We start from the raw sequence: 9,307 nt of genomic DNA, 5'->3' as shown, positions 1-9,307 counted from the left end.
GCTAACATGTTTCATATCTACTTCAAACCAATAATCCATCCAAACTGATATTCCATCTTCACATATGCACTTACATCTAAGCATTATGTCTTTTTTTATGTTCCTTTTTTTTATTAGATATTTTCTTTATTTACATGTCATATGGTTTTTCTTCTCCCAGTTCCCCCTCCCAGGAAAAAACAAACAAAAACAACAAGAACAAACCCCTGTTGGCTCCCTCCTCCCCATGCTTGCCACCCCACCTTCTCCCACTTATTGGCCCTGGCATTCCCCTACACTGGGGCACAGAACCTTCACAGGACCAAGGACCTCTCCTCCCATTGATGATTGATTTTGTAATCCTCTACTATACACATGCTGCCAGAACAATCAGTCCTACCATGTATACTCCTTGGTTGGTGGTCAACCACCAACTAAACATTATATCTTTAATTAGCACATAAATTGAAGAAATATCTTTCCCTTTTTTTGCACTTGTGAGCATATCTCTATAACTGTAGCAAATATAGGAGTTATTTATCAAGGAAGAGTTTTTTTGTAAAATATGATTAGTGTTAAATTTCTTGATACTCGGGTTTACTATTCTCATTCCTGAAAAGATATCATTTGTCATTCAAATAGACATTAAGAACAAGACTCATCATTTCATAACATTTCAATTTATTAAGTTTTACATGATTAACTGAAATAATCTCCATTAGAAATAAAAAAATCTAAGGATCACTGTAGACTGAATTATTTATTATGCCCTTATTATCTTTTCACAGTTTAAGAAATGTATCAACCACTCAACAGTCTACATTAATCATAGCTTTCACTGGTAACAATTTTTAGTTTGTGAAGCCTTTAACTAAAGCTACTGGTGGTTAGCTAAGATTAATGAATATTGAAACCAACTCTAAAGTCTGTTAAATTTGGCTTTAATACCTCCTCAGTGATTCACTATAAATAGCAATATATTTGTTGAATATGTAAAAAAAAATTAGAGAGAGTTTTTATGTAAACTAATACACAAAGGTTATAAAAGTTATTGTCTACTTTATAATCATGGTTAGTATTTCAGTTTATATTCTATAAGAAGTAGATATAAAAACAGTATTATATAGCCAGAAAATGTGCTAGAAAAATGAGTGTGAAGCACAAAAAGCAAGAACAAAAGACAAAGACAGTCAGCTTAGAGCAGGGTGTGCCAGAAGTGTGGAGCGAGGCAAAGGAGGTTGTGGGTATTACAATTCTGTTTGAATTAAATACACCAAAACACAAAAACAAACAAACAAATAAGACAGGGACTGCCAGCCACACACAATGGCTCTTACAGCCTTTCATAAGGAAAGCTAAGAAAAAATTCTAACAGAGTACATGGGACTACAGATATGAAAGGCCCAGAGGAAATCCCTGCTGAAACCATCTGCAAGTAGAGTCCTTTGACAATCTGCAAGCCTGCGGTTGTGCCTTGGTTATGGTCTGTGAATGACAGGAACCATTGCCAGTTCAGGAAACCAGCATATCAGATGGCATGTGGTATATCAGAAAGCAGATAAACAACTGAGGCCAGGAATGTCAAGTACCTGCAGGAGATCATCCAGCAGCCCATCCCACGGCTCACACCATGCTGATTCTGAAGGTGGTGATTTCTCTATGACATTTAAAGGAATATTAAATTGTAAATTTTCAAGCACAATTTTATTTCTATTTTATTTCACTCTATATGACTTTGATTTTTTTCAACGTTGTTCGCTAGCTAAGATGGGGAAGCCACACAGAGTTCTTTGTCTAATTAGAGTATCAAAGAATTCAAGTTTACACACATAATGGAATATTCTTCAATCTTAAATCAAAATTGTGCTATGTTATTAAAAATGTTTATATACAAAGTGAATAAAACTAAATATACTATGCAATGAAAAGTAATTCAGGCATAGAAACAATACTATATCATTTTAATTATATGATGTATGTTTTTAAAAAAACTCAGATGAAAATGATAAAAATACAGATTAATTGTTAAGCAGTATTGAGATAGAGAATGATGTGGAAACATAAGTCAAAAGACATAAAGATTAAATTATGTAAAATAGATTATAGAGAGCTAATTAATAACAAGATTATCATTAATAATATTGTGTTTGCTAGTAATATGAAAATAAAGTGGATTATAGATGTTCTTATTATAACACCAAGTGAAAAGTAGAAAGAAAGCAAAAAGGGAAGGTAAGTATGTGTAATGGAAGGCATGATAATTTGCTCTTTTATTAGGGATGAGATTGTTGTGTGGTTGTAAAACAAATATTTCAAACCATATCAAACACATAAATGAAATCCTCAGTATAACAAAAGTGATTCTGCTCTACGCCAAAAATATTGGAAATTACTGTTCACAGCTTTATACCAATTCCAGCAATGATTTGCAATCATGGTGATAGTTCAATGGCTATCACATAACGAACGTACTTCCAGAACACAGCATTGTAAGGCCAAAGTCCCATGAACCACCCAGAATTTCCCAAATTAGAGCATATGGAAGAGCTGTCACTGAGCTAGCTCTTCTCTGTTGCAAAGCACTCAGTTTTCCTTGTAAAATATCTGTGCATTCTTAACGAAGACATCACTTTTTGAAGGGTGTTCATTCCATTGTTCTGTCATATGATTGAGCCATATGTGGTTCTAGATTGTTTTGTGTACAGCTTGTGAGAGAGTTGAATGCTCAGCATGTGCCAGGACCCAGAATTTCAAATTCACAACTTATATTTAGACTGGTCCTGTGAGAAAGCATCGTTATGTTATACTTCATTCTTGAAAGGTTCAAGAGTAATAAGGGTCTCTGAGTGTCAATGACCATTCCAAGTCTTCACAGCCATATTTTTCTAGGGCCAGTAGAATTTACTCCTGGGCCTCTTGCGTGTTACAGCATTGCTTGTGACAGAGTTAACCATTACTTCACTCTCACAATTTTCATGATTCCTGGAGCTTCTTCCTGCCTCTGTTGTCTTACCTAGTAAATGAGATAAAGTCATTGCAGGGTTCTTTGAGCAATGAACTAAAACAATGGTTTAATCTATTGACGCATGCACATGACATTCTATTTCTAGGCTGGCTGAGGCAAGGGGATTGAGTGTCAGGATAACCCCTGGCAATTTAACGAGTTTGAGACCATCCTTAACTACAGTGACAATGAGAGTAAAATTTAAGAATTAATTTTTAAGTTGCTAGCGAGATGGCTTAGCTGTTAAGAGCATTAGCTACTCTTTCAGAGGACTGAGCTTCAATTTCCAATTCCTGTGGCAGTTCACAAGCATCTGGGACTAGAGATGGTGTGCCCCTTTCTGGCTCTTTTGTTCACTGACCTCCTACATGGCACACAGATGTACATGTCGATAAAACTAAAAGAAATTTAAAAGTAATATTTTAGTTCTTGACCAATAAGAGCAATTGAATATAAATAATTGCAATGAATTATTCCAAAGTACTTTACAGAGGCACTTGCTTTTTAACATCATGTAATCAGACAACTAGCAAATAATCCATAGTATTTAAATTTTTTGGCACCCAAGTTGATTTTCCTCTAGTAAATGCCCCAAGGGTAATATGTGACCTGTACCAGCAAATGTCAGTCATTTGTAGATGGCTGATGAGAGTTTTCTCAATTTGAAAACATGGCTTAGTGTTGACAATTATCATGAAACACTCGTGAAGCTGGGGTGGAGTACACAAGTATTATGTGTTCCTTAAATGCACTGAGTGGAATGGCACATTTCACTTATACATGCATTATTTTTGTGAGATCTTAATTCCATGCACATATCTGTGCATGTGCTGACTTTTCTAAACATGAGAAAAAGGAAAAGAGCCTTTTGCTCCTATGGCTTCACTCTCATAAAGCCTCTGACACTGTGAATACAGTATTTCCTTCGGATTGCAAAATTACACAGACTTTTCCACATTATTCCAAACTGAGAATAAGGAAATTACAGTCTCACTTGAACTCTAGAATATTGCTTCTTACAGTGAGGGCCAATATCCATTGTAACTTTACCTCCTGGAGAACTTGTTAAAATTGCAGATGTGGGCTTCCAGCTGACTAACTGGATCAGCTCCTTCAGGGCATGTTTTGTAGTTCTTTCTTTCCAATTGAAACAGTTCCTCCTGCAGGGAGGAGGGAAGTTCAGAAACTCAAAATCTAGAAGAACTCAAAAAGCAGGAAGCTCATCAAATTTGCCAAGATTAGAACATTAAACATGTACACAATTCACAATGCTACTTGCCAAGTTATCAGCACAGTCTCTGGTACATAGGCAGAACTTTCCAAGAGTTCTGCCTGCATATTGCATGTGAGTTCCAGGGATTTAGGTTTTATGAGTTGTCAACAATTATGGAGTGGCCTTTATGGGGAATACAGCTGCTTTTAAGTCATCTATATTCCTTTGAGTTATCTCAAAATATAATTGGCAGGATTGCCTCTCGGTTCTGTCTGTCATAAATTCCTATCTGTGGTAAATAAGATATTTACTTAGGTTGCCCCCCCCAGGAAAAGTCATACAACAGGTCCTGATTCTTTTTGTAAAAATGTAATTTCTCTCCATTATTTTTAAATTTTCTGTAATTAAATTTCTGTAAGTGAGGATGTATATGTCTATACAGGTTTCCAAGGAGAGAAGACACATCAGGTCCCTCTTAAGCTAAAACTGCAGGCAGCTATGAGCCACATGTATAAAAGCAATTGTAGTCTTGGAGGATTACTGTTGGATATTCTCACCAGTACTAGCTTTCCTGAACTCAGGCTGGCTGGTTCAATTCAACTCTTCTGGCTCAAACTCCTTTCCAAGATGATTGATTCCAGTTGGATTCCATTGGCTCTGACTGAATTACTCTGCCTGGCAAACTGATTCTGAACTCCACAAATTGAATGGCACTGACTATGTGGAACTGAACTGAATTCAACTCAACTGAACTTCTCTGCACTCAACTGTACTCAATGGAATTGACTGACTCTCCCTGTGCTGCTCTTTTAAGTCACCTCTCTTTCCTCTCCCTTCTCATGAGAATTGGCAGTATCCTATCTGTGAGTGATTCTGTGAAATCTTTCGCTGATTCATCACTTTGTCTGCCCCTCAATTAGACATCACTTTCAAACACATTAATTTTTACAACTAGCTTTACCTTTATTGTTTTTGATTAAAGGTGTAGACTAAGAGTTTGTCTGTATTCCAGCAAGAGGGATTAAAGGTACATGGGATGTCTGCATTCCTTCTAGGTGACACAGACCTTGAAGTTCTTTAGATGTAATCACTTGCCAGAACAGCCATGTTGCTGGAATAAAATTCTCTATACATGACCTGAGTGCTAGGAATGAGACGAAGGTCCTGCGTGAGAGTAAACTTTCTCAACCACTGAGCCATCATTTTGGTACCAAATTTAATTTCTTAACAAATAAACTACATGAGATACCATGGGTTGATACTGTCACAGAAGCCAGAAAAATTAATATTGATACTGTTATGAGAAGCAATGGCTCATTGCAATGAGCATTTGCAACAGAAGATTTATGGAAGGACAAACTGTGACACAGTAGAACTTTCATGACAAGATGTTTTCTATGCTTTGTTTTGCTTATTTTTTGTTTGTGCATGTTTTTTATATTATTTTTTTGAGGGAGGTCATAAAAGTAGAGGGCAGATACGAAGGGATGATGAAAAGAATGGAGTTGGGGTGCATGATGTGAAATTCATGAAGAATCAACAAAAAGTTAAAAAAAAATCAAAGGTAGCATTTTATCTGAGTCATTTTTGACTATTAATTCCACTTTTTCTAGGTTTTTTTTATATGATCAGATTGAAAAATTTAAACCAATAACACCCACGCTCACCTTAGTTATTTATACATATTTCATGAGCCTCCATGACTTTTCAATCTTTCAGGTCATTGTAAGGGTTATGAATTATTATTACTATCATTATTATTTGCTATCTTATCATCTATGTCCTTTCCTATCCAAATCTAAATATTGGGAAACACAAGACTATGACAAACACTAATTATATTTGAGATAAATAGTAAGCTAGTTTCTTCTACCAAGGAGAACTTTAATTTTTGTCAATAATCATTCATTCATTTTTCATTGAAAGTAAATAAATTATTTGACTATACTTTGAGTTTCTATTTAATTATATTATATAAGATGATTATACCTTATTACAAAAATATGGAAGATTCTTAATTGTTTAAAGTATAGCAAAATTGTTTTATAAAAATAAGGTACTTTAGTCACAATATAAGTATTCAAATATAATCTGTTATTTTTTCAAGCCAGTATTAATAATGTTGTTGAAAGATATGATGATTTACTTGTGTAATAACATACATTGCTGGTTCCTTATTAATTTTATTTTCTTATGCTTAGATTCCTGTTTTAAAAACTGCCATTCCTAATTTTGAAAGCATTTTATTCCCATTTGTGTCCTAAAATCTTTCATCCTACACTAAGCTAGAGAAAGATTAGGCCTTTTCATTTTTTAAAATAGAACGATTAAGCTTTTTGTAAATGTGATGTGACCTTTCTCACATTTGATTTTTTTTTTTTATACACCTAGTGGCAGTGAGCTTGACATCTGGCTCTTCTGTGAGCTGTATCTGTATTTAACAAGAGATGTGCTCTTGGCTCCTTTGCTGTTTTTATTTAATATTTTTAACTGCATATTGTTTTCAGGGAAATTTATAAAATCATTCTTCATATTTTCTTTTATTTTTCTAAAGTTCTCACCAGATTTTCTTGACAACATTTTGGCCAATACTGCCCTCCACATGGACTTTATTTTCCTATAAATATGCTTTTATGGTTCAGAAAGAAGAGAAGCAAAAATATATTGGTGTTTAATTCTCATAAAAACAAAATGAACTAAAGAATGAATCCCACACATCTCACTAGAGAAAATGAATGAATTGAAGCATAGGCAAGAACCATGTTGATTTCTGAATTCTGACATTAGAATCAATCACTGACCTGAACTGGAGCCAGGCAAAGACAATGTTCCCATTTGTTATTTATAACCAGAAAGCACAATCATATACTTATATGCCCTAGTAAGAGAATTCAAACTTGCAGATGTAAAGACATGTACTAGGTGATCCCAAATATCTGATTACCATAGTATCATTTTATTCTCCACCTGTAATTACCATGTAATTAACATTGATAACATCCAGTCTCTTGAAAGATCATGTTGTTTTATTTAAGGTTGAGAGTGTGGCATAAAATTTAGGATTCTACTAATTTGGCTTCTGTTAAAGGATTATCTGGATAGGAAAATATACATAATTACCCTGGTGTGTTGTTAATAAAATTCCTTGAATTTTAATCTTAGAAGAAGCATTTATGTTTTCTCCAATGTGAACTCCTAGTATTGCTCAGCCCCAAGATCAAGCATTGTTTCTATCATTTGCAGAAGTGTTTCCATCATTTGAAGTAAAAATGTCAATATAGTGTCTCTTTTCTCTGTGTTATGAGAGATACAAGAATTCAAGACACTGTAGTGACATATATACACCATCCAATTTTAATCATAGAATATTTTACCTCTACTTTACAAATGAGAATCTAAGATCCAGGAAGTGACAGTTTATGTCGAATATGGCATACTAATCTAAGAAATGTCAACAAAGAAACCTAGCTCAACTGAAAAGATTGGGCAGTATCCTAAAACTACTGAATTCTTTCCAGGAACAAGAGATTTATCTAGTATTAAGCTGGGTTAGGAAACTAAAGATTTATTTATATAAATACTGGAAAAGATTGGTGTGATAATTACAAGGTCAATTTTCTGTCATAAAGTGTAGCATTATGTCTTTCATGTATGGCCTGGGTTATCCTACTGGCCCAAAGTGGGATTGCAATATACTATCAGGGGTACATGAATAGAGCCAAGGACCCATGAAAATGGCCCAGGATGATATTGTCAAAGGAACTGGCAACATCACTATTCAAATCAAGACTGAGGCTGCAACATCTTCATTGTGATTCAAACCTTTACAAGTTTGCATGTCTAATTGTATGCTGGCAATTTCCTAGTAAAAATAAAAGCTAAAATGGTAGTAGTATAGAAAAGTTGATTTGCATGCAGGACATCCTGATTTTGAATTTAGCCTGGCACAAATAAGACTTGTTAGCACATACCTAAATTTCAACTCTTAGGAAGTGAATCCAGAAAGACCAGATATTCAAGTGTATTCTTGGTTATTAGCAAGTTCAGGCAACTTTGGCTACATTAGAAAAACTTTAAAATAATAGCAAAAAGGAAGGAAAGAAAGAAGAAAGAATGGAGGGAAAAGGGAAGAAAGAAATGAAGGAAGAATGGGGGCAAGAAAGAAAGGAGAAAAAGGAGGGAAGAAAGAAAAGGAATGGATGAAGAAGAGGGTCAGAAAAGAAAAGATGAAACAAAAAGTTCTTGTGTGTGCTTTCAAGCCATTGTATCATAAATTCCTCATGAACATTGTCAAAATATTCTTTGGATATGTTTGCTAATTTTATTAGTTTATTTATTTAGGCATGATCCAGTGTCTGCCTTAGATTTCTCATTGTATGATGAGTTATTGACTGTGTGTGTGTATGTATGAGAGAAAGGTAGAAAAGAGATGTCAGGAAGAGAGAGGATCATTACCTGAAATTAGATAAAAATAAGTTTAAAGCACAATTTCTTTTGTGGACCAATGCTTCATTTGGGGAGAGAGAAATATTATATATATGCATATTATTATACACACATGAATAAATATATTTATTCCATATATGCATATATTCATACACATGCAAATATATACATATACATATATATGTGTGTATACAAGTATACATACATATACATCTATATTCATATATAAGCATATAGACATATGTATATACACACGTATACGCATATATGGTACCAGGCTGCATCATACTTTCTTAAAATTAAAACATTGCTGATTATTAGCTACTAAGATGTGACTTTCCTTAAAACATGGAAACACGACACTCTCTAATGAATTGTCAAATAGTTGTAGATGTTAGCACAAATTTTGTCTTTAGCCTTAACATATGTGCTTAACTACAGACAAAAGCAGTTAATGTAGAAAAAATCAGGTTTTAATGTATTTAAATTTTCAACTCTGTCAGTTCTAAAGATGAAAAGTTCCCTTGAATCCAACAACCATCATCCCCATATGTTTTAGGCACTTATTTGCTAGCAAAATCTCATTAAACCATGTGAAAAAAATGGTCCTTGTAAAATTCCACATCTAAGAGAAATGACAGGCTTTTAATAGTGCCAGGATTTAT

Source organism: Mastomys coucha, unplaced genomic scaffold (assembly GCF_008632895.1).
Source record: "Mastomys coucha isolate ucsf_1 unplaced genomic scaffold, UCSF_Mcou_1 pScaffold13, whole genome shotgun sequence".
NCBI lineage: Eukaryota > Metazoa > Chordata > Mammalia > Rodentia > Muridae > Mastomys > Mastomys coucha.
The sequence above is the reverse complement of the archived record's forward strand: the minus strand, read 5'-3'. Positions refer to the sequence as shown.